Raw genomic sequence first — 25,880 nt, forward strand, 5'->3', positions numbered from 1 at the left:
CACGCCTGTAATCCCAGCACTGTGGGAGGCCGAGGCGGGTGGATCACGAGGTCAAGAGATCGAGACCATACTGGTCAACATGGTGAAACCCCGTCTCTACTAAAACTACAAAAAATGAGCTGGGCATGGTGGCGCGTGCCTGTAATCCCAGCTACTCAGGAGGCTGAGGCAGGAGAATTGCCTGAACCCAGGAGGCGGAGGCTGCGGTGAGCCGGGATCGCGCCATTGCACTCCAGCCTGGGTAACCAGAGCAAAACTCCGTCTCAAAAAAAAAAAAAGAAAAAAAAAACACCCACAATTCTACTAGCTTGAGAAAACCACTATTGTTGTTTTGATTCCTTTTTTCCAACCAGATAGTTTTACACAGGCATCATCATAATGTGTCCACAATGTGGTATCCTGCTTTTTTTACTCCATATCATATATTGATAGTTCTCAAAAGCATAATTTTTGATGGCTGTGTGATATTCTATCAATAGTAAATAGATATACTATATTTGGCTGATTATTGGCTGTTTCGGTTGTTTACTTTTTTCTAATTATAAATTCATTTAAAAAATCTTGAGTACTCATATGCTACCATTAGATACCAGAGGCACTGAGGATACAGCCCCCAGATAAATATTAGTGCCACATATATTTATTTATTTATTGTTTGAGACAGAGTTTTGCTCTTGTTGCTCAAGATAGAGTGCAATGGTGCAATCTCAGCTCACCTCAACCTCCACCTCCCAGGTTCAAGTGATTCTCCTGCCTCAGCCTCCTGAGTAGCTGGGATTACAGGTGTGTGCCACCACACCTGGCTAATTTTTTTTATTTTCAGTAGAAACAAGTTTCACCATGTTAGCCAGGTTGGTCTTGAATTCCTAACCTCAGGTGATCCAGGTGATCCGCCCACCTCAGCCTCCCAAAGTGCTGGGATTACAGGTATGAGCCATCATGCCTGGCCAGTGCCACACATTTTTATGAAGGTAGGTTTTTTCCCCTATGTTTTAGGCTCCTTCCTTAGGATCAAGTCTGAACTGACAAGTGACTGAGTCAAAGAAGTCATGAAAAATAAATTCCTTTTAACTGATGAAATGTATGGAAATTCACTCATGAAACAATAAAGGTATTTGAAGCATTTGAAGTTGTTGGCATTGGAGGATATCACTCAGTGCCTCCTCGTGCTTTGAAGATTTTAGCACCTGGCTTGTCAATCCCTTCACTCCCACTTCTGTCAAATTCTTGGTGATACTTGATGATTCAATATGACGTAAACAGTTCTTCCAATAAGTATGATAGATTGCAAAGATGGCCACTCTTCTTCTTCCTGTTCCACAAGACACTTTGCAATTATTTTGCTGCTTTTCCCAGCAAGAGGTGGAATCTATTTCTCAACCTCTTGCTTGCATGTGGGTTGGCCTTATGACTGGCTTTAGCTGATAGAATGGGGTAGAAATGTGTGTGAGTTCCTAGATTCTAGGTCTCAGGAGACTTGCACCTTGCCACTTTGCAACATCAGGTCAAGAAGTCCATCTAGCCTCCTGCTGGAAAATGAAAAGTCCAATGGAGGTGATCTGAGGTACCCTGCCCAACAACATCGGACGTGCAGTCATATTGGATTACCTGGCCCCAGTCAAGCTTCCAGATGACTGCAGCCCCATGAGTGAACCTGGGCAAGACCAACAGAAGAACTGCTCAGCAGAACCCAGCCCATATTGCCAAGCCTTTAGCAGATAAATGGTCATTGTTTTAAGCCACTAAACTTTGAGATGGTTTGTTAATATAGCAATAGATATGTGATAAAACCAGCATCTCATTTCCTTGATTTCTTCCCCTCCAATGAGAAAGATGATCCCACCCTAAACCTTGTTGCTACCAATAGCTTCACACACTCCATCATCTCTATTTTAAGTATCATACTTTCCTATTACCAACTGCTAGCTTTCCAGCCCATGACCTCTAGCACCTTGGCTCAAACAAGTCTACTAACCCACTGGAATCTCTCACAAAAACCACATTATGGCTTTCATGGGTCCTAGCCATTTCACCTTAGTGGACCCCTTCCTCCACATAAGAATATTAAATATTACATTGTATAACTACATTAGTATAAAGACTAATATAATCCAGGTTGAATTCATTATTATACACATTTTTATTGTATTCATTTTTCCTTCTGATTTTTAAAAATAAATTCAAAATAAAAACATTTTGTGGATCCTTAAAAGTATTATGGGACTTAGGCACTGTACCTACTGTGAATAAGTCAGCCTTGTCTTTCTTTCTTTTTTTTTTTTTTGAGACAGAGTCTCATTGTGTTGCCCAGGCCAGAGTAATCTCAGTGGCGTGATCTCAGCTCACTGCAATCTACATCTCCCGGGTTCAAGTGATTCTTCTGCCTCAGCCTCCTGAGTAGTTGGGATTACAGGCACGCGACACCATGTCCAGCTAATTTTTTGTATTTTTAGTAGAGACAGAATTTCACCATGTTGGCCAGGCTGGTCTCGAACTCCTGACCTCAGGTGATCCACCTGCCTCGGCCTCCCAAAGTGCTGGGATTATAGGCATGAGCCACCTCACCCAGCCTTGTCTTTCATGAAAAGGAGGTAGAATCAACCTCCTTTCACCATCCCCTATCCCCATCTCATCCACCCTTCCGCTTCCTCAGCTTTTCTTTTTTCCATGCCTCATTATAATTAGTCCATTGCATTCACGCTTAACTCCCTGGCCCCCTTTCCTTCCATCATATTCATGTGGCAAAAATCCACTGCTGTGACTTCTTCAGCCTTCACCCAAACAGCTAAAAAAAAATACCACCAAACTGGCTAGTCTCATTTAAATTCATGACCCTCAAATGCTGTTTGTGTTGATCACCAGTGCTCTTGGATTTCCTTAGTTCTGTGCAGTCTTCCACCCACCCTGAAAACTATTTTATTCTCCTCTCTCCTCCAACCTCCACCCCCTCCTCCTCTCTGCTCTCTCTGTTGATGGTCTTGCTCTCAACTTCCTGAAGAAAATAGAAGCAATCTGAAAGAATTTCCACACGCCTCCACCACCTACCTGCACCTGTCTGCATGTGCTCCGTCATCCCTCCTGTTTCTGTACATGAACTGCCTGTGTTCTTACCTAGGTGAGCTCCTTCACCTGGGCACTAGTTAACATTCTCTCTCACCTGGGTAACTCCAGGGCTCTCCAATCCTCTCCATCTCTTCTGCATCATCAGTTTGCCTGCCTCTATGGGATCATTGTCATCAACCTCTCTCAGATCTTAAATAAAAAAGTAAATCACCTCCCTCAACCCTCTGGTCTCTTCTGGCTACATTTGTCTGCTCTTCTTCTTTTTCAAGGCCTCACAATAGCAAATGTAATTATTTTTGGGACGGAGTTTCGCTCTTGTTACCCAGGCTGGAGTGCAATGGCGCGATCCCGGCTCACCGCAGCCTCCGCCTCCTGGGTTCAGGCAATTCTCCTGCCTCAGCCTCCTGAGTAGCTGGGATTACAGGCACGCGCCACCATGCCCAGCTAATTTTTTGTATTTTTAGTAGAGACGGGGTTTCACCGTGTTGACCAGGATGGTCTCGATCTCTTGACCTCGTGATCCACCCGCCTCGGCCTCCCAAAGTGCTGGGATTACAGGCTTGAGCCACCGCGCCCGGCCCTTGTCTGCTCTTCTTTACTGAAAACCTTCCTTGCCCTCACCTCCTCTCCTCTCATTCTCTCTTGAACCCACTCTCACCCCACCATTCCAGAATCACCACTCTAAAGATCACCATTGCCCTCACCACTGCCAAATCCAGTGATTAATTCTCAGTCCTCCTCTCAAAGGCTCTGTTATCTGCATTTGCCACTGGGTTTCTGGGATCACTCACTTGCTTCTTCACCTAATGCAATGGCCACCACTTCTCGGTCTCCTCTGCTTCCTCCTCCTCTTCCCAACATCTTCCTCAGCCCCAGGGCTCCATCCTCGGACCTCTTGTCTTTTCTGTTTTCACTCATTCCTTTTATGATCTAATCCAGCTTAATTTCTTGGAATGCTAGCTATAAGTTTAATGACTCCCACATTTGTATTTCCAGCCAAGCTTTCTCCCTGAAATGCAGACTCGTGTGTCTGGCTGGGCATGGTGGCTCACGCCTGTAAGCTCAGCACTTTGGGAGGCTGAGGTGGGAGGATCACTTGAGCCCAGCAGTTTGAGACCTCAGTTATGTTACTCAGGCCTGAGCAACATAATAAGACCCTGTCCTTATGAAAATAAATAAATAAATTCATTAATTAAAAATAAATTTGGTAGTACCAGACTCATTTGTCTGACTGCTGCAAACTCCTGATCTCCAGCCCAAATAGTGTTCCAGCTGTACCTATTCTAACCAATGGCTATTCCATCTGTCTAGTTGTTTAGCCCCAAATCTTGGGGTCATGCTTGACTCTCTTCTTTCCCCTACAATCCATATCCTATAAATTCCATTGCCTCTGCCTTCAAATTCATCCAGAATCTGACCACTTTTTACCATGTGACTTCCAACACCCTAGTTCAATACCCCATTATCTTTTGCCTGGACTACTGCAATGGCTTCTTCTTCTTTTTTTCCCCGAGTTGGAGTCTCGCTCTGTCACCGAGGCTGGAGTGCAATGGCGTGATCTCGGCTCACTGCAACCTCTGCCTCCCGGGTTCAAGCGATTCTCCTGCCTCAGTCTCCCAGGAAGCTGGGATTATAGGCATGTGTCACCACGCCCAGCTAGTTTTTGTATTTTTTAGTAGAGACAGGGTTTCACCATGTTGACCAGGCTGGTCTCGAACTCCCGACCTCATCATCCGCCCGCCTCTGCCTCCGCCTCCCAAAGTGCTGGGCTTACAGGCATGAGCCACCACGCATGGCTCTGCAATGGCCTCTTAACTGGTCTTCCATTATGCAGCAGACAGGGTGATCATGATGGAAGGAATGTTAAGGAAGGCAGCTAAGTGTGATATATTATCCCAAACTGGATTCTGAAACAGAAAAACATCAATAGTGGAAAAACTGGCAAAGCCTGAATAAAGTCTAGAATTTAGCTTGTTCTTTTTTTTTTTTTTTTAGATGGAGTCTTTCTCTGTTGCCCAGGATGGAGTGCAGTGGTGCGAACTCAGCTCACTGCAACCTCCGCCTCCTGGATTCGAGTGATTCTCCTGCCTCAGCCTCCCAAGTAGCTGGGACTACAGGCACCCATCATCATACCCAGCTAATTTTTGTATTTTTAGTAGAGATAGGGTTTCACCATATTGGCCAGGCTGGTCTTGAACTCCTGACCTCGTGATCCACCCACCTCGGCTTCCCAAAATGCTATTGCTTGGGCAACAGAGAAAGACTTCGTCAAAAATAAATAAATAAATAAGCAGTGAACACACCATCCCTTATACTACTTTAATTAATAAACAGCCAGGCTCTTGAATTTCATTTTCACCACAACCTTGCCAGACAGGCATTATTATTATTCTAGTGGTTTTGTTTATTTGTTTGTTTATTTGTTTGTGACTGAGTCTTACTCTGTTGTCCAGGCTGGAGTATAGTGGCACAATCTCAGCTTACTGCAATTTCCATCTCCCAGATTCCAGCAATTCCCCTGCCTCAGCCTCCTGAGTCGCTGGGATTACAGGCATGTGCCACCATGCCCGACTAATTTTTGTATTTTTAGTAGAGACAGGTTTTCACACAATGTTGGCCAGGCTGGTCTGGAACTCCTGACCTCAGGTGATCCGCCCGCCTTGGCCTCCCAAAGTGCTGGGATTATAGGCGTGTGCCACTGCGCCTGGCCTCATTATTTTAGTTTTATAGATGGGGTAGGAGAAGATACCAGGGGTTAGGTGACTTCCCTAGAGTCATAAAGCTAGTGAGTGATGAATCCAGGGTTCAAACACAGGCCTGTCTTTTCCCCGGGCCATGCTATTGATCTAGGTAATTGTGCAGGCTGCATTTTCCAAAGATAGCTACCATAAGACCTCCGATCTCACATGTTTCCCTTAAAATGTGTGACTTTGACACTCCTCCCATTGAGAGGTAGAGTCTATTTTCCTTTCCTTGACTTTAGGCAGCCTTGTAACTATGGTAGAAGTGATGTTATATGACTTTTGAGGTTAGATGACAAAAGATGATACAGCTTTCTCCTTATTGTCTTGGGACACTTGTCTTGGAGATACCAGTGATAAGTCTGATTGCCCTGAAGTCACCAAGTTGTGAGGAAGCCCAAGCTAGCCCCACTGGAGAGGCTCCCACAAGGAGAGGTCTGGAGAGAACGTAAATGAAGAGAGATGCCCAGACAGTCCTGAGCTGCTCCAGCCCCTGCCTGTTCACCTGCAGCCACATGAGACACAAAGTCAGAACCACCCAGCTGAATCCTGATTGCGTCCCTGACCCACAGAAATCAGACAGTTAATAAAATATCTCAAGCCATGGGGCTTTGAGGTGATTTTTTATACATAGTCATAGATAACTAGAATAAAGACAGTGGCATAAGCTTCGCAGTGAACTGTGGGGCAAGTCCCTTCTTTCTGGGCCTGTTTCCCTTGCAAACAGAGGGAGTTAACTCAACGGTCTCTAAGGATGTTTTCAGCTCTGATGTTTGGTGCTTATCCATAATGTTGCCACATCCCTCGCTGTCCATTTTCACTGCCTCCATTCCATTCCATTCCCTTCCGCTACCATTCCATTACTCCCAGAAGGAAAATGAATGCTCTTGGAAACCAAGGGATGTCTATGGATCTGCTGAGGAAAAGGAGGTGTGTGCCTCTGGCTCCAATCTGCTTGAGATCTCTGGAAATGGAGGCATGGTGTAATGAAGTGAGGTGCATAGAATTTGCAATCTGGTCACTGATTGGCATTGGTTGTGTGATTCTGAAAAAGTTTCATAAACTTCTCAGGCCTCGGTTTCCCCACTTGTAAAATGAGAAGAGCACCAGCCCCACTCTCTAACACGGTTGCTGTGAGGGGTAGAATGAGAGCGTGTGTAAAAGTGAGGTATGTGTACAGGAGGTTAGAGAGTCGGGGCTGAGGTGAGAGGTTGCAGAGGCACTGTGGGATCCCTGGTAAAGTCAGTTTCCTACAGTGGAGCAGGAAAGGGGATTGGCAACAGAAGCAATGCCGGGAGGCTGAGCTGGGCTGTGCTGGGGCTTGCCTTTGAGCAATTCTTTCTGTCCTGGTGTCTTCAGGAATCTAGCCACTATTAGCCCCTTTACATAAAAGGCATCCTTTAGTCCAGGCTTCTGTCTCTGTGAAATTCGCACATCCCCTTCCCCCATTTAAAAATCACCCAGTAAAGAGGGCTTGTCTCACTGCTTGGGTTTCTAAGAACATCCCTGATATGGTTTGGCTATGTCCCCACCCAAATCCCAACTTGAATTATAGCTCCCATAATTCCCATGTGTTGTGGGAGGCACCTGGTGGGAGATAATTGAATCATAGGGGCGAATTCCCCCATACCATTCTCGTGGGAGTAATTAAGTCTCACGAGATCTGTTGGTTTTATAAGGGGAAACCCCTTTTGCTTGGTCCTTATTCTGTCTCTTCTCTGCTGCCATGTAGGATGTGACTTGTTCCTCCTTGCTTTCCGCCATGTGGAAGGCCTCTCCAGCCATGTGGAACTGTGAGTCCATTAAACCTCTTTCCTTTATAATTACCCAGTCTCCGGTATGGCTTTCTCAGCAGAGTGAAAACGGACTAACACAATCCCCCACCAATCACTTGTTTTTGGCAGAAACCCCACTGTTCTTTGGGTAACTAGAGCTTACAACATTACAGTCTCCTTGGCCAGGCGTGGTAGCTCATGCCTATAATCCCAGCACTTTGGGAGGTAGAGGCCGGCAGATCACCTGAGGTCAGGAGGTCGAGACCAGCCTGACCAACAAGGAGAAACCCCATCTCTACTAAAAATACAAAATTAGCCAGGCGTGGTGGCACATGCCTGTAATCCTAGCTACTCAGGAGGCTGAGGCAGGAGAATCACTTGAGTGCAGGAGGAAGAGGTTGCAGCAAGCCAAAATTGTGACATTGCACTCCAGCCTGCGCAACAAGAGCAAAACTCTGTCTCAAACAAACAAACAAACAAAACCTTAAAGCCTCCTTTAACTCCATTTTATTCCAGCTGGCTACCAAATATTGTCCAGTTCTCTTTCTCCCATGGCCCTGTGTCCCTTCTGTCCCACCGCCTCAGTCCTTGTCAGCATCCCCCTCACCACACCAGACCCATGACAAGCATTTCCTACCTGGTCTCCCGGCCTTCAGGCCTATCTGTTTCCCTCAAGCACTCATTCCACAGTGTGCCTAGAGGCGAAACATTCCTACTGTGCCATTCTTATCAACTCACTCCTCAGCTCAGCAGCCTGGGGTCACTCCCGTAACTCCTCAGGCTGTGTGATGTCAAGGCAAGAGTACTAGAAGTCACTTTAAATTCCAGCTCTATCGTCTGCAGCTGGCTGGCCTTCAGGAGACAGCTAACCTCTCTGACCCTCCAAGACCTCACTGGTAAAACAGAAAGACATTCGATACACTAGGCACCAGTCTAACCACTCACGTCCATGAATTCTTTTCACCCTCACGAGAATTCTGTGAGGTAGGTGCTATGCTTAACCCCCATTTAGAGATGGGAAGACAGGCACAGACAGTTCCTGTTATCTGCCTGTGTTCATACAGTTAGTTAGGTGACAGAGCTGGGAGATGAAGCCAGGCAGTCTGCTTCAGGGACCCTGCTCTTATCACTGTCCTGCCCTTGGGAAAGGTGACTGGTAGACCTAGTGAGGGCCCCTGGCTGACGCTCTTCACCTCTTGGCTTTAATTTCTGCTTCCTAGCATGCAACCTAGTAGCTATTCCTTGGAGGATTTTGGAACAGGTTGAACTGGCAGCCTCATGACTTTAGGATTCTCCTAAGCCTGTCTTCTAGGGTCTTCCTTTTCTGGGTGGTCACTAGACATGTGAGGCTCATTTCTGGCTTTCACACCAGACTTGAATAGTAGCTATGCTGGCTCAGAACACGCCAGTACCCCAACCCTCAGGATTCCCTACTTTCCTGAGCATTTTTCTGAGGTCTTATCAATAAACCCCTCCTCCAGGGCCCCCACTTATGAGGATTTATCTCTCTTGGCCTCCCCACCCTTCACCCCGAGAGTGGATTCTCAGGTTTCCCTCTTCTTTCCTTAGCCTCCTTTTCACACAGAGAGTTTTGTGCATTACCAAATGTGAGTGCAGAGGCCAGAGAACAGGGAACAAGGGCCGTCACTCTTCATTCACACATCCATCGACCCACCCACATTCCAACTCAGTGCCAAACATTCAATAAATATGAGTTGAATGAGTGACTGAATTAATACAAATGAAAAAAAAGTGCTAGGCCCTGACCTCAGGCAACCTACAGCCCAGCAGGGCAGACATAGTCACTTACCCCACACGCTCCCAATAAACAGCGGGCGCAGAGGCACCAGTGGGCCCTAGACTTCGTGGAGACTCAGGGGCATGCAGAGCTGGCCTTTGTCCTCACCAGGTAAGGGATAATTCTGTCCCTGCTTGTTCTGGCCTGTCATTGCCTCTCCAAGCCAGTTATGGTCAGCCCAACAAGTGGGGGCCCCAGGGTATAGGCAGAGTCAGTGCTGGGAAGGAGTCGAGCGCATCCAAGTAGTCCGGACTTTGAGAGGCCTTCTGCCAGGCAGGGGCCTTTGGGTCCTGAAACAATGTTCTCTCCCTCTGATTGCTTCCTTCCCCATCCCACCCCTACCTCAGCGCAGGAGGTGGAGCCAGCGGCCCCAGGGCTGAAATCCAAACCCAGCAATTGTTCCCCACCTTTTGGCTGTTTGACTGTGTGCAAGTGTGTGTTGGCAGGACCCATCGTGCGCCTCCAGAGCAGTTGTGCCAAAGCTCAGGCCCTGAATACCATGGTTAGGATAGCTGGAAATGCTTGCTCAGGGAAAGAGAGAAAGATGGGCCCGGGAGGATACTGACTATGGGCTTTAGAGTGAGTTGAAAGGGGATCGGGGAAGAGGCTTTGTCCTCTGATAGGATGAGTTTGCAGTCATGCAGCTCCTATCCAAAATATCAAGCAGGCCTGGCGCTGTGGCTGACACCTGTAATCCTAGCACTTTGGGAGGCTGAGGCAGGCGGATCACCTGAGGTCAGGAGTTCGAGACCAGCCTGGCCAACATGGAGAAACCCTGTCTCTACTAAAAATACAAAATTAGTTGGACATGGTGGTGGGTGCCTGTAATCCCAGCTACTCGGGAGGCTGAGGCAGGAGAATCACTTGAACCCAAGAGGCGGAGGTGGAGGTTGAAGTGAGCTGAGATCATGCCACTGCACTCCAGCCTGGGTAACAAGAGCAAAACTCTGTCTCAAAAAAAAGAACAAGGTCTGGTAGAAAGAAAGTGATTTTATTAACCAAAAATAGTAACGGGGAAGTGGCTGGATTCCTATCCAAAGCAAGCACTTTGATTTTGGTGTTGAAGGCAGGGACTTAAAAAGGGAAAACTTGATATGGAAGGCATGCACAAATTGTGCTGAGTACAATGTCTGTGTATCTTGTTCCAGTGGCTAACTTGGGTCCCAGTACACCTAGAGCATGGGCTGGCTTCATCTTAACACTGCCCAGCTTGTTGACTGGCCATCTTGAGGTACTCTCCAGAGTTTTGCTGCTGGATCTTCAGGCTTGCTCTGTCTCAAGAGTAGCCCCTGGATGGGTCATGGTCCAGCCATTCCAGTAGCTGCTAAAGGAGTCATCCCTGGAGGTTTACTTGAAGTTTCTGGGTCAGGTGCCATGCCAACATGGTGAAACCTTGTCTCTACTAAAAATACAAAAATTAGCTGGGTGTGGTGGTGCAGGCCGGTAATCCCAGCTATTCAGGAGGCCGAGGCAGAAGAATCGCTTGAATCCACAAGGCAGAGGTTGCAGTGAGTTGAGATCATGCCACTGTATTCCAGCCTAGGCGACACAGCAAGACTCTTGTCTCAAAACAAACAAAACAAAACAAAAAAAGAAAGTACACTTCAAGGCTATATTTTAAGAATAAGAAGAAGAGGGAAAAAAAGGTTTCCATAGTAAGTTTTGAGGCTACGTTTTGAGACTCGAGAAAGGAAAAGAAAGGTTTGAAAATGCATTTTGAAGTTAAACTGCCCAGTTACATTTTCAAGGCCAACTTTCGGGTCCTGCTCTGGGATGGAGGGAGGACTTCCTGATTGAGCAAAGACATGAGGGATTGGAGAACTACCCAGCCCCGACTGGGTCAGCGTGAAGCAGAGCCTGACAAACAGGTCCCAGTGCAGTCCAGAAAAGAGAGGTAAATAGTCCTGCACTTTCTGAGTGTTCCCAGTATTCAAATCACAGTCTGAGAGGGGAAACACAGGCATTAATTGCAGGGTGCCCAAATTCTGAGGTGGGGGGAACAAGCTTTGCTATCAGGGAGTTCCTGCTTTACAGCTGGGAAAGTGAGATCTCACCAGAAGTCAGAAAACAAGACTTGGTTTCATATAAAGATGTATGGATGGCCAGGCATGGTGGTTTATGCTTATAATCTCAGCATTTTGGGAGGCCGAGGGAGGCGGATCGATTAAGTCCAGGAGTTCAAGACCAGCCTGGACAACGAAGTGTGACTCCATTTCTACAAAAAATTTTAAAAGCATTGGTGGTAAGTGGTGAACATAGCTGCCTTCCAAAAAAATTAAAAAATTAGGCAGGCATGCCTAGAGTCTCAGCTATTTGGGAGGTGAAGGCTAGAGGATCGCTTGAGGCCGGGAGTTTGAGGCTGCAGTGAGCTATGATTATGCCACTGCATTCCAGCCTGGGCAACAGAGCAAGACCCTGCCTCTTAAATAAATTTTAAAAAACAAAATAAGAACACAGCACTAACTCCTAATTTTCTATAGCCCCTGGCAACAACCATTCTATTTCCTATCTCTATGAATTTTACTGCTCCAGGTAGCTAAAATACTTCCAACCATTCAGTTATTTATCTTTTTGTGATTGACTTATTTCACTTTGTGTGGTAACCTCAAGGTCCATCCATGCTGCAGCCTGTGTCAGAATTCCTTCCTTTTCAAGGCTGAATAATATTTCATTGTATGTCTTTGCTACATTTTGTTTATCCATTAATCTATTGATGAACTTTTGTGTTGCTTTTACCTTTTGGCTATTGTAAAATAAAGCTGCTATGAACACAGGTATACAAATATTTATTTGAGTTCCTGCTTTCATTAAGTATCTTTTGAGAGATAAATGGTTTTAATAATATGAAGAATGCAAGTTCCCACCAAGTTGCAAGGTCTTTAAAATTACATTTCTTAGGCTTCCATAAAATTCAACATCTCAAGTTAGGAAAAAGTCATTACATCTAATAAAAGCTTATCCACCAGGTTGACAGCTGTGGACTTCTATTAATAGACTGAAGAATTAGGAAATGTGTGTAACTTAAACCTAGAGAAGTAGATTAAGTTATCACCTCTTGAAGTTTTGAAATCATTGTTGTAACAACCATGTATACATGGTTCAGAATCACAAAATCAGAATCACAGCTAGGAATATAGTTAGCCTCATGGCTTCACACTATTAGTAGATGATGTCACTTCCAACCAAAAAGACTGCATATGGCCTAAGGCCCTTCTAGCTGTCATAATGAACAGGTCAAAGGACTGTGGGGCTGAGCCCAGTACGGTTTCAACTCTTCTTTCCCAGCAATTTCCTCCAATACCTGAAGCTCAAATTGCAATCTTTGTCCAAGACCCCTTTCTGCCTATGTAGAGTGTGTCATGCCAACCCTGGACTCCACACCCAGCACATCTGTCCCAGCAGGGTGACTAGTCCATATAAAAGAAATCATCAGGGGCCGGGCGCGGTGGCTCAAGCCTGTAATCCCAGCACTGTGGGAGGCCGAGGCGGGTGGATCACGAGGTCAAGAGATCAAGACCATCCTGGTCAACATGGTGAAACCCCGTCTCTACTAAAAATACAAAAAATTAGCTGGGCATGGTGGCGCGTGCCTGTAATCCCAGCTACTCAGGAGGCTGGGGCAGGAGAATTGCCTGAACCCGGGAGGCGGAGGTTGCGGTGAGCCGAGATCGCGCCATTGCACTCCAGCCTGGGTAACAAGAGCGAAACTCCGTCTCAAAAAAAAAAAAAAAAAAAAAAAAAAAAAAAAAATCATCAGAAAGGACCGCCTTGAACCTAGGTGGATTATGCCTTGAGAAGTGCTTGACCATGCCTGTGCAGGTGGGCTCTGCATACTTGCAGCCCTATGGACATCAACCATATGAAAATTGTCATCAAAATGAAGTGAGCCTGACTCTTCTGGAAATTGCAGCTACTTCTTAAGACCCTGAAAGCTAGAAGGGACCCCTCATTTTTACCACTTTCCTCATGATTTTCTTACAGTGATAGTGAATAATTATATAATTGTGGCCTAATAAATATTTAGGTATACAAGTGAGTTTGTCCATCCGCAGAGGGCGGAATGATGAAGTAAACCAGCCTCCCTACAATAAAAATAACTTTATCTTTCATATGTTACAAGTTAAAAACTTGTGCTTACTCTGGCAGCACATATACTAAAACTGGAATGATTCAGGGAAGATTAGTATGGCCCCTGTGCAAGGATGACACATGAATTCGTGAAGCATTCTATATTAAAAACAATAAGAAGTTGTGCGCAGTGGCTCATGCCTGTAATCTCAGCACTTTGGGAGGCTGAGACAGACGGATCATCTGAGGTCAGGACTTTGAGACCAGCCTGACCAACGTGGTGAAACTCGTCTCTACTAAAATACAAAAATTAGCCGGGCGTGGTGACATGCACCCGTAGTCCCAGCTACTTGGGAGACTGAGGCAGGAGGATTGCTTGAACCCAGGAGGCAGAGGTTGCAATGAGCCGAGATTGTGCCATTGCACCCCAGCCTAGGCAACAAGAGTGAAACTCCATCTCAAATAATAATAACTACAATAATAAGAGTTAAAAATTCTAGGCCGGGCGCGGTGGCTCAAGCCTGTAATCCCAGCACTTTGGGAGGCCGAGGCGGGTGGATCACGAGGTCAAGAGATCCAGACCATCCTGGTCAACATGGTGAAACCCCGTCTCTACTAAAACTACAAAAAATTAGCTGGGCATGGTGGCGCGTGCCTGTAGTCCCAGCTACTCAGGAGGCTGAGGCAGGAGAATTGCCTGAACCCAGGGGGCGGAGGTTGCGGTGAGCCGAGATCGCGCCATTGCACTCCAGCCTGGGTAACGGGCGAAACTCCGTCCCAAAAAAAAAAAAAAAAAAAAAAATTCTAGAGGACTGTGATTCCCTTTCTTTTGAAAGGTATGTTTATGTTTATTGGTACTTCCTCTGTTTCAAAATATAAACTTGAATTGCTTTTCAAATCTAAGGTTGAAAGTATAACAGCCTTTGTGAACCCCAGAACAATTTCTGGAAAGGTTGTGATATCTGGGAATTATACCTATTTAGAAAACCAAACCAGCTTCCTACATTTCCTCCTTCAGACAGATACCTTTTGGTAAATAGCAAAAATCATATTTCAAAAAATCCAAATGTGTAGTCTCATATCACAACAAATGTCACATTTTGAAAGTACTGTGTGGGCAATTTAAGAGGAACCATGTGGAGATGTATAGCGATTGGAAGCCTTCATTTTAAGCTGTACCAAAAGCTATATGATTAGTTTATTTAGTGTAATTTTAATAAGTTTATTTTTAAAAAGATGTATGGGATAGAAAGGCATGGATGGGATGAAAAATAAAGATGGCTGACCTCTTCCTCTGGAGATCTGGGAAGCTCTGCTGAGGTTTTTGTGTGTGTGCCTTGATGGGGGTGGGTACTTGATAACAGCTTCACCAAGGGGCAGACCCAGCTCCATCCCTAGGTCAGGGAAATGGGATACCTTGCTGCTCTGAAATGTTGATGAGTTGTGGAGGAGAGAGGGCTAGGGGAGCAGATGGAATTCCTGGACAATTGTTCCGGCTGTCACCAGAGAGGTTAGGCTGGAGGGAGCCCTGGATAATTTATGGAGGGACAGATGCTTCTCCGGAACCATCTGGCCAAGAGAGGCCTGGGCTGGGGTGGATGTTGTCTTTAGGTCAGAGGAGACTCCTGGCCTCCAGCCTGCCTCATTTCCTCTACCTGGCCTGCTCGGTGCCCCGGGGCTTTCCTAGGATGGCTGTGCTCCCTGAGGACCCAGCTCCAGAATTCCACCTGGTTCTCATCTCACTTTCTTCTTTGCTGAGTCTGGGGCCTGTCTTTGCTACTGTTCCTGATAGGGCTAAGTGGAGCCTTGAGGTTATGTAACTTCCATTTATGCATTTTCTTATTTTACAGTATTTTCAACACTTCTTCTCCACCACTATATTCCAAAATCTGTCAATCACTCACCTCCATACTATACATTCATTCTATTGGCAGGGTGCAGTGGCTCACGCCTGTAATGCCAGTACTTTGGGAGGCTGAGGTGGGCAGATTGCTTGAGGTCAGGAGTTCAAGACCAGCCTAGCCAACATGGTAAAACCCACGTCTCTATTAAAAATACAAAAAATTTGCTGGGCACAGTGGCACGTGCCTGTAATTCCAGCTACACAGGAAGCTGAGGCAGGTGAATCACTTGAACCCGGGAGGTGGAGGTTGCAATGAGCTGAGATCACACCACTGCATTCCAGCCTGGGCAACAGAGTGAGACCCTGTCTCAAAAAAAAATTATTAATTAATTTAAAAAGCAGAATTAAAAAAATTTATTGAATACCTACTATGCCAGGTGTTGTTTTAGACACTGGGGATGCTGTGATGAGTGAGAAAACATTCCAGACCTCTGGAGTTTGCTTCGTAGTGGGGAGATGGTCAATAAACAAATAAATATCTAATATAATGTCTGATAATGATAAGTGCTATGAATGAAAACATTAAAGCAGGGTAAAGAAGAATAGGGATGCTGATTTAGATTGAGTGGCCAAGCAAGTCTTCTCCAAAGTGATGACACTTGAGCAAAGACACAAATGAGCGTCAATATCTGGAGGAAGAACATTCCGGGTATGGGGAACAGCAAACTTAGAGACCCTGAGGCAGAAATATGCTTAGTGCATCGGAGGAAAACATGCCATTTATTCATGAGGCATTTTATTGTGTGCCGAGCACCTGCTAGGGGGTATGAAGATGCAATTAGATATAGTTTTTGCACTGAAGAAGCAGCAGGGCAAAAATGATATAACATGTAAATAAATAATTACACTGCATGAGACAGCTACAATAAAGCTATGTACAAGTTTCTAGTGATGCTCAGCAAAAGGAGCACTGGGCTGGGCACGGTGGCTCACACCTGTAATCCCACCACTCTGGGAGGCTGAGGCGGGAGGAACACGAGGTCAGGCGTTCGAGACCAGCCTGGCCAACATGGTGAAACCCCGTCTCTACTAAAAATACAAAAAATTAGCTGGGCGTGGTGGTGCACGCCTCTAGTCCCAGCTACTCGGGAGGCTGAGGCAGGAAAATTGCTTGAACTCGGGAGTTGGAGGTTGCTGTTGGCCGAGATCGTGCCACCGCACTCCAGCCTGGCGACAGAGCGAGACTCCGTCTGAAAAAAAAAAAAAAAAAAAGCACTGAAGGAAAGACTTTCTGGAGGTGGTAACATTTGAGTTGATGGTTTGAATGAGTAGGAAGAATTGATGATGCAAGGGAGGAGGAAAGAAGTTAAGACATCTTAAGGCCTGATGTCCTGAAAACAAAGGACAATTTGGAAACTTAAAGTCTCCGGGAGAGGTTAAAAAAAAAAAAAAAAAATGAGGCTGTTGAAGGTGGAATTGGCTGGATCCTGCGGATTTCCGGATGCCAAACCCAGTAGCACGATTCTCTCTCCCACCATATCTTTGAGGTGGGTTCCCCTATTCTTTTTTTTTTTTCTTTCAGTACTTGAGTCTTTCCCCACTTCCTGCAATTGCTCTGTTCCTGACACATCCTTCCTTCTCCGGTGGCCAGGCCTCCAATCCCCGCTTTCAGGAGAGCCCCACTTTTCGCCATCATTTCGTAGCCCAGTTCCCCAACCCGAGGCCCCGCCCCCATGGCACCGCCCCCGATGACGCGCGACGCCAAGTGCGTGGGGATTCCCGCAGCCTTGGCCACTACCCGGCCTGCCCCGCGGCAAGATGGCGGCCTGAACGCAGCTGGCGGCGGCGGAAAGTTTGTTGTGGGGTTGGAGTAGTCGGGCGGGGAAGCCAGAGTTGGGGAGGATTGCGAGGACCCTAGCCTGTAGTAGGGGCGAAGGGGGGACTGGCTCCCAGGTTGAAAAGAGGATATGGAACGGAGGAAGGTCCGAGACGGAGAGGAAAAAAAGGAGCTGGGGCGGAGGACTGGGGCCCTAGGGTCTAGTGGCAGCCTTAGCGGGAGAGGGATTTGGGGCGGGGCAGCCACAAGTAGGTGGTGTGCAGGCCCTGGAGAAGCAGAGTCACAAGTTGGAGGAGAATTTCTTATCCGCGAATAAAGAAGCCTAGAGCGTGGGACAGAGGCCCGACTATATCTGTCCGGCCAGTGGGGAAAGGGATCTTTCTAGTAGAGTGGGATAGTGAGGAAGAGAGACCTGGAGGATTCCGGGCAGATGTGCTAAGGAGGGAATTAAAGCCAGTCAAATGACCCTCTTCTAGGCTTAGATCAGCCTTTCCACAGCTTCTGTAGCAGCATCTGCCCCAATTTCAGCTGAAGATTCAGGTGCCCCAGGGACTGGAAGAAATTACAGTGCCTACTTGGAAAGAAGACTTGCCCCAGCCCAGCCCCAGAGCGGGTAAGGTGCTTCCAGTGACAGGTTTCTGACTGACATGCTCCCTGGGAGGAGGATGCATGGGCTTAGAGTGATGCCAAGACTCATTTGGTCTGAGAAGGACTCTCTTCAATAGAGGTTGTCCTTTCTCTGAAGTCCTTAAGTTAGTGTTTGACGTAGATTGTAGGCTGACTTTTGAGAGTTGGTGTAGAATTGAGCCTTGTGCGCCTTAACCTATGCAAGCAAAACTGGACAGAGGCCTAGAGACCAGGCTGAAGGATTTTAACAGATCCCTGTCACATGCAGTTTCTTACATGCTCCTTGTTTCTGCTTCAATTTCTCCATCACATCTTCACTTTGGCATCCTGCCTAGAAGTGGAGATTTGTGGGTGACAGATGGTGGGGAGTCATGAGAAAACAAATTCTGATCGTGTTCACTGACCATTTAGGTACTTGCTGTCACCAACTCCTGAATTCGTTCTCGCTGTGTGTCTACTTTTGCTGTTTCAGTAAGAAGTGCTCATTGGTGTTCCTCTGGGGATGTGGATTTTGGTGGGGGTATCAGAGGTGAGAGAAAGACAGGTTGGGATTAGCGAGAAAAAATGTAGATCAGTTTCTGGTTAGGGGTCAAGCGGACTAATGTAAAGCTCTGGAAATGTTTAGCACCTCACTCCCTATCCTTGAGACCCCTAATATTTGAGAGCTGCTTTACAGTTGGTCCAGTGTGTTGATGGAAGGAAAGGATTATGGAACTTGCTGTTTTCTGGTAGTTTTTTCTCTCCTTTGTAATTTTCCCATCAAACCACTTTTGAAAAAAATCAGTTTGGTTAGCCAAACTAAGCATGGCCTGAGAGGTAGTGGATTTGGTGCTGGAAAGAAAGGAGGGGAACTGGAGCCAGAGAACACAGTGAATGTAGCGTTCACTTCCTTTGGTGAGTGTTATGCCCTAGCTAGAGTTGGGAGTAGCTTCTTACTGAATCCTGTTTTTGGGATCAGCATCGCTTCATGGTGGACTGGGAGGTCTGGTTTGATCTAGAACTCTTCATTAACCATCTGCTGTCTACCCGTCCCCCCAACCAAAGGCTTACTCCAGACAGAACAACCCAAATCACTGTTACCAGGTCAGCTTCAGTAACTTTAGGTATCTGAAGAACTGATGATATGTAGCTGTGACTCCATTACTGAAGGTTGAGAACCTTCTTTTTCTGAGGACAATTTGTGCACCCTTTGAAATTGTAATCACCCAAGGGTAGTGTGGTGTGCACACATAATGGTTAATAACACTGATTCTGAGCACTGTTAATAATGGTGGCATGTCCCTGTAGTCTTAACTTAAATATGCCTAGTGGCAATTTGTATCTCTTGTTTGTTTGACTATATTTGTAGTCCCAGCTACTTGGGAGACTGAGACGGGAGGAAAACTTGAGGCCAGGAATGCGAGTGCACTATGATGGCCCCTGTGAATAGCCATTGTACTCCAACCTGGGCAACATAGGAGACCCAGTCTCTAAGAAATAACAAAAAAAGAAAGCACTGACTGTGGAGTCAGGCTGCCTAGTTCAAAACCTGACTTTGCCATTTGTAGCTCTGTATGCCTCAGTTTTCTCGTCAATCAAATGGGGGTAGTAAGAGTACCTATCGCATAGAGTTGTTGTGAGGGTAAATTAGTTAATACATCAATATGTTTACTCAGTGCCTGATAGTAAGTTTTAGTTATACTAGTGAGATCTCAGCATTAATTTCTGCTTCATGGTTGAACCTGCTGTCTCTTTATAAAGCATCTGCACTGGTTTGGGCTGCTAGCCTGATGTTAAAGAGATGAAACAGCTTTTGGATAACACAGATCTTTTTTGTGGTGAGAATATCCTCATTAGGCTATTTAAAGCAATTTTTTTTTTTTTTTTTTTTTGAGACGGAGTTTCACTCTCGTTACCCAGGCTAGAGTGCAATGGCGCGATCTCGGCTCACTGCAACCTCCGCCTCCTGAGTTCAGGTAATTCTCCTGCCTCAGCCTCCTGAGTAGCTGGGACTACAGGCACGTGCCACCATGTCCAGCTAATTTTTTGTATTTTTAGTAGAGACGGGGTTTCACCATGTTGACCAGGATGGTCTTGATCTCTTGACCTCATGATCCACCCGCCTTGGCCTCCCAAAGTGCTGGGATTACAGGCTTGAGCCACCACGCCCGGCCATATTTAAAGCAATATTAAGATGCCAGTGATTTCCTGTTTGAAGCTGAGGCTGTAGAATTGTCTTTGCAGTTAAGTAATGATGATAATAATAACAATAATACAGCTTATTGAGCACATTCTGTGCCTAGGATTGTTGTAAGGGCCTTTTATATATTAACTCATTTAATTTTTGACTTTTTTTTTTTTTTTTTGAGACGGAGTCTCGCTCTTGTCACCCAAGCTGGAGTGCAATGGTGCAATTTCTGCCCACTGCAACCTCAGCCTCCCAGGTTCAAGTGATTCTCCTGCCTCAGCCTCCGAAGTAGCTGGGATTACAGGTGCCCACAACCATGCCCAGCTAATTTTTGTATTTTTAGTAGAGACAGGGTCACCTCATTGGTCATGCTGGTATCGAACTCCTGACCTCAGGTGATCCGCCCACCTCTGCCTCCGAAAGTGCTGGGATTACAGGTATGGGCCACCGTGCCCAGCCAACTAATTTACTTTTCATAACCATATGAAATAGATAGCTTATTATCCTTTTCTTACAGATGAGAAAATAGAGGCAAAGTGGTTAAGTAATTTGCTTAAGATCACCCAGCTAGTAAATGACGGAGCTGGGATTTCAACCTAGGCAGTCTATCTTCAACAATTGAGCTTTTTTTTTTCTTTAGGTTGGTATCAAGTTAAATATGCCAATGGCAATTTGTATCTCTAGTTTTTTTGACTATATCCTGCTTCATGTTCGTTTGTCAAGATGGTTAAATGTATATCCATATTGTAGTAGAATTTTTTTTGATTATTTAAAAAAATGTTTAGGGGCTAAGTTTTTCATCACAATCCTCTCCTTCCTCTCAGAAATAGTAACTGGTGCATGGGCTGTGGTGAGGGAGCCTGCTGTGCCATGTCAGTCAAATCTGGACTCTCTTCATGATTCAACTTGGTGATGTGATGCAACCTTGGGCCTGAGTTGAATGGGCAGACTGACATTAGAATCTACTGTGAGCGCACCTTAAAGGGATGTGTGTGTGTTTATTACTGTAGATGTATATAAAAGGCTCATTTCTGACTTTAATTACTGACATGAGCAGTTGATTAGCTATGGTAAATATTAAATTCATAATCTGGATATAATTTTTCTTTTCTTTTTTTGAGATGAAGTCTGCTCTGTTGCCCAGGCTAGAGTGTAGTGACGCAATTTCAGCTCACTGCAACCTCTGCCTCCTGGGTTCAAGTGATTCTCCTGCCTCAGCCTCCTGAGTAGCTGGGATTACAGGAACAGACCACTATGCCTAGCTAATTTTTGTATTTTTAGTAGAGATGGGGTTTCATCATATTGGCCAGGATGGTCTTGATCTTCTGACCTCGTGAGCTGCCGGCCTCAGCCTCCCAAAGTGCTGAGATTACAGGTGTGAGCCACCTCGCCCGGCCATAATTTTTCTTTTAAAAATAGCAAGACGTTATCCCCCCCCAAACAAACTTAACATTCATTGTCTTTCCTGAATAAAATTAATAAAATTTGAAACAATAAATAATAAAAATAGCAAGTTGCAAACTACACCGAAAAGAAGTGGCATTTTAAACAGCTCCCTCCCCTCAGCTGGAGGGGAAAATGGAAACAGATGTGCTGCTGAAGTCTGTTGTTGAAGAAGGCCCTGGCAGTGGTGCTCAGTCTCTCCCTTTAGCCAGGCAGGAGGCCCAGTGTAGCCTTGGGGCAGAGGTGTGCCCAAGGTTTGATTGACTGGCTTTCCTTTGCCCTGTATTTAAGACACTCCTGTCCTCCTTCTGAGTCATGTCCTGTCTATTTAATACACCCTCAGGGCCCTTTTTCTTCTGCAAATGACTCTACTCTGCCATTGAAGTAGGCAAGTGTCTGTTATCTAATTAGATTTCAGGGGAATTGGGGGCTCAGGACTTTGGACTTTCCCTGGGAACTCTGCGCTGGCTCTCTGATGAACCTTTCCTATATGTTTGGCACATGTGATTTTGAGAAGTAGACAGTATCTGTCAGTCTTGCTTCCCACTCCATGAAGTCAGGAGCCATGTATCTTAGGATGGTGTACTGTATTTTGCATTGTGCCGCAGTCAGCATGCTGAAACGTGTTATCTCCAAAGAGTATACCTTTGTGCTTTGGTAGAAGTTCTCACATTTTCTGGATTTGGGTCACATTTTAGGAAATTATGGAGTTACAAGGTGAAAGATGATCGATTTTGAGTTGATTCTTCCCCTTTACTGTTTTATTTGTTATGTAAATAGATTCTCAGAGTGCCCCTTAGTCAGGTATGTATGAAGCCAATCTCTTCCTTCTCACTACCATATTTTGAATGCGAAGGACCTCTAGGTGAAGAGGTCCTTCATTTCTCACCCAGATTCAGCCTCTTTTTTTTTTTTTGAGACAGAGTTTCGCTCGTTACCCAGGCTGGAGTGCAATGGCGCGATCTCGGCTCACCGCAACCTCCGCCTCCTGGGTTCAGGCAATTCTCCTGCCTCAGCCTCCTGAGTAGCTGGGATTACAGGCACACGCCACCATGCCCAGCTGAATTTTTGTATTTTTAGTAGAGACGGGTTTCAGCATGTTGACCAGGATGGTCTGGATCTCTTGACCTCGTGATCCACCCGCCTCGGCCTCCCAAAGTGCTGGGATTACAGGCGTGAGCCACCGCGCCTGGCCTCAGCCTCTTAAATAGCTCTCTGAACTTAACTTCATTCTAGCCTCTAGATCTTTGCATACGCTGGTGCTTCTCCTCCTTTACCTTTCTTTTTGTCTTTCAGGTCTCAGTTTAAATGTCACTTCCTTTAGGATCTCACCCCTGCTCCTTTGAGTGCCCTTCTTCTGTGCTTCTGTCTGATACTTATGCTGTCGTAATTGCCTATTTACTTGTCTGATTCTCACAAGACTAAGTGCCCTGAGAACAGAGACTATGTCTTATTCACTACTGTGTTTGTAGCATTTAGGACAGTGCTGGGCCATAATAGGTGCTTTATGATGCTGTGGTGCATGTAGAATGAATAAAATGTGGTGGGCAGTCTCTTCTCATGCCAATCTATCTTCCATGGTGCTGTCAAAATGATTTGCCTATAAAATAGTTTTCCCTTAGAAATGCCACGGATTCTTCCTTACTTAAGTTAAAGCCCACACTGTCTAGTTTGGCCTGCCAAAAGGCTTGTTATACTGGAGTCCAGACCAGATCATTAGCCTGAGTTGCTGCTATTCCACCTCATCTGTCCTGTGTTTCATTGCTCCCAAATGTCTCACTGCTCCCGAACCTGTCATGGCCATCCATTTACTTTCATCTTCTTTGCCTGTGTACTTCACTCAATCCATAATGCTCACCTCCACCTCTGAAACTGCCCATCCCCAGAGATCCATCTCCTTTGTCACCTCCAGTGAGAGCCCCCCCTGCTTTCCTTTCCTCCTCTTGGCCCGCTGCAGCACTTTCTTTGAACCTCTGTTTTGACACTTACCATATTGTTTGGTGAGGGCTCTGTTTACTTGTCTGTTTCTGTCACTGGGCTGATCTCCTGTAGACAAGGGACTTTCCTGAGCATGTGGTGGAGAGGAGTTGGTGGGATTGGTTATGAACAGTGTGAAAAAACCTGACTGTGGAGCTAGGCAGACCTGGTTTAAATCCTAACTCTGCCACTCACCACCTGTGCAACTTTGGGCAAGTTTCTTAACCAGTAGGATTCTTAGTCTCATCTTGGTCTCTAAAATGAGGTTGGCTGGCTGCAGTAGTTCACTCCTGAAATCCCAACACTTTGAAAGGCTGAGGCAGGAGGATCACTAGAGGCCAGGAGTTTGAAGCCAGCCTGGGCAACATAAGAGACTTGGTTTCTACAAAAAAATGTATAAAACTTCTCTGGGTGTAGTGGCATGTACCTATGGTCCTAACTCTCAGGAGCTGAGGTGGAGTTGATCCCAGGAGTTGGAGGCTGTAGCGAGCTGTGATTGTACTCCAGAATCTGTGACAGATCCAGACCTGATTTCTAAAAAAATTAATAACAGGCCAGGTGCAGTGGCTCATTCCCATAATAACAGCATTTACTCAGTAATCTCACTGCAAATCACTGCACTCCTGAATGGGCAACAGAGCCAGACCTGATCTCTAAAAAAATTAAAAACAGGCCAGGTGCAGTGGCTTAGGCCTGTAATTCCAGCACTTTGGGAGGCAGGTGGATCACGAAGTCAAGAGATTGAGACCATTCTGGCCAACATGGTGAAACCCCAACTCTACTAAAAATATAAAAATTGGCTGGGCATAGTGGCATGCGCCTGTAGTCCCAGCTACTTGGGAGGCTGAGGCAGGAGAATTGCTTGAACTCGGGAAGTGGAGGTTGCAGTGAGCTGAGATCGGGCCACTGCACTTTGGCCTGGCAACAGGGCAAGACTTCACCTCAAAAAATAACAATAAAATAATAAATAAAATGAGGGTGATTATCTTTTTTTTAGTAGTAATGAGTTTATACCTTCTAGCATGGTTCCTGGCATATAAAGGACACTTGGTGAATATTTGTTGAATGAATAATTTTCCCATTTTGGAAAATGCTGCAAATAGGAAAAGGCTTTGTTCTATTAATTCTAGAATAAGCTTTTTGATTCCTGCCTGGTAGCCAGGAGCATTTCTGAGGTGGGAGTAAAACTGAGTCTCCTTTCTTGTGATGAGGTAGTAAAAAAGATGAGATTAGGAACTTCATCAGTGAGCAGCCTGTGCAAAGATTGTTGGTGTTTCTCCCCATCTCTTTTTTTTTCTGAGACAGTCTTCCTTTGTAACCCAGGCTGCAGTGGTGCAATCTTTGCTCACTACAGCCTCCACCTCTCAGGTTCAAGCAATTCTCTTGCCTCAGACTCCTGAGTGGCTGGGATTACAGGTGTCTGCCACTGTGCCCAGCTAATTTTTTTTGTGTTTTTAGTGGAGACAGGGTTTTACCATGTTGTCCAGGCTGGTCTTGAACTCCTGACCTCATGATCTGCCTGCCTCAGCCTCCCAAAGTGCTGGGATTACAGGCGTGAGCCACAGTGCCTGGCCTCGCCATCTCTTGTTTTGTGATGACTCTTTTGATGATCGTGATAAGCTGGCCCTGGCCCTGGCCCTGGCCACGTTGGTGGTGGAGGATTCATAATGTAATTAATTAAGGCTGGGGGTAGACAGAAAGCTGCATGCAGTGGATGACTGGATGGAGAGTTTCAGTATCCATGTTTCCCAGTATTTTATGGACTGAAAAATGGGTGAAATGGATGGAACACATCCAGGCATCGAGGAAGCCAGAGTTCTTGGCTCCACTTTTCTTAGGGCTTTGATGGTCTTATGTCATGGAACAGGCTTAACTTGGATGCTTCCCACAAATGGGGCTGATAGCTGCATCACGATCCATTCTTTGCTTTTTTGTTTCTAGTGCAATTGATGGGGGGTAGTCCTTAGGGCCCCAATTCCTAACAAACACCAAATGAATGTCTGTCTGGAAGTTTAGATCTTTTAAGTGTGTAATGCCAGGTGATACTCCAGTGCAAGTTTACAATCAGATGAGGAACATATGTCTGAGTTCTCTGGATGGCAGCCTTGTCTGGTCCTTAAACCCTTGTCCCAGCTAGGTGCCTCTCCTCTGTGTGCTCAAAGCACTCACCACACTGTGTTGGAAGTGACTGTTAATCTGTCTCCCCGACTAGGGATAAGATTTGTCTCTGAAGCTTCTTAGCGGCAAGCTTTTTTACTGAAGGCACCACAGAGTAAGTGCTGAGCAATGTTGGTTACTGTGTGACCCAACCCAGTCCTTCCTCGGTGGAATTAAAGAAGATGGAGTCTGTCTGGCAAAACCTTTGGCACCCTTAGGAAGGAGGTCCTGCATAAACAGAAGGTGATAGTGTTTTTTTTTTTTTTTTTTTTTTGAGACGGAGTTTCTCTCGTTACCCAGGCTGGAGTGCAATGGCGCGATCTTGGCTCACCGCAACCTCCGCCTCCTGGGTTCAGGCAATTCTCCTGCCTCAGCCTCCTGAGT

The 25,880-nt window shown here is 45.9% G+C and overlaps 1 protein-coding gene, 1 long non-coding RNA gene and 1 other non-coding gene across 6 annotated transcripts in view; 2 read left to right on the plus strand and 1 right to left on the minus strand.

Annotated features, from left to right (window-relative positions):
- Nucleotides 1–983: 983 nt before the first annotated feature.
- LOC116565732 lies at nucleotides 984–9,704 on the minus strand. Its single transcript, XR_004275570.1, has 2 exons — nucleotides 9,486–9,704; nucleotides 984–1,526 (listed from the first exon to the last, which is right to left on the minus strand). It is a non-coding gene; the product is annotated as an uncharacterized LOC116565732 (long non-coding RNA).
- Nucleotides 9,705–13,507: 3,803 nt separating this feature from the next.
- Nucleotides 13,508–13,614, plus strand: LOC116565920. The gene has a single exon (XR_004275659.1). It is a non-coding gene; the product is annotated as a U6 spliceosomal RNA (small nuclear RNA).
- A 3,426-nt stretch (nucleotides 13,615–17,040) lies between these two features.
- The window catches only part of TJAP1 (tight junction associated protein 1), a 29,074-nt gene continuing 20,234 nt past the window's right edge, over nucleotides 17,041–25,880 (plus strand). For 3 of the 4 annotated variants that reach the window (XM_032299500.1, XM_032299498.1, XM_032299502.1), the window contains exons 1-2: nucleotides 17,041–17,140; nucleotides 17,602–17,738. The gene's annotated coding sequence lies outside the window, so the exon portion shown is untranslated. Of the gene's footprint in view, nucleotides 17,739–25,880 lie in introns of all 4 variants that reach the window. The other variant, XM_032299497.1, reaches the window with a different exon arrangement.

The sequence above is a fragment of the Sapajus apella genome, unplaced genomic scaffold, assembly GCF_009761245.1.
Source record: "Sapajus apella isolate SASKATOON/1434 unplaced genomic scaffold, GSC_monkey_1.0 scaffold41, whole genome shotgun sequence".
In the NCBI taxonomy this organism is placed as follows: domain Eukaryota; kingdom Metazoa; phylum Chordata; class Mammalia; order Primates; family Cebidae; genus Sapajus; species Sapajus apella.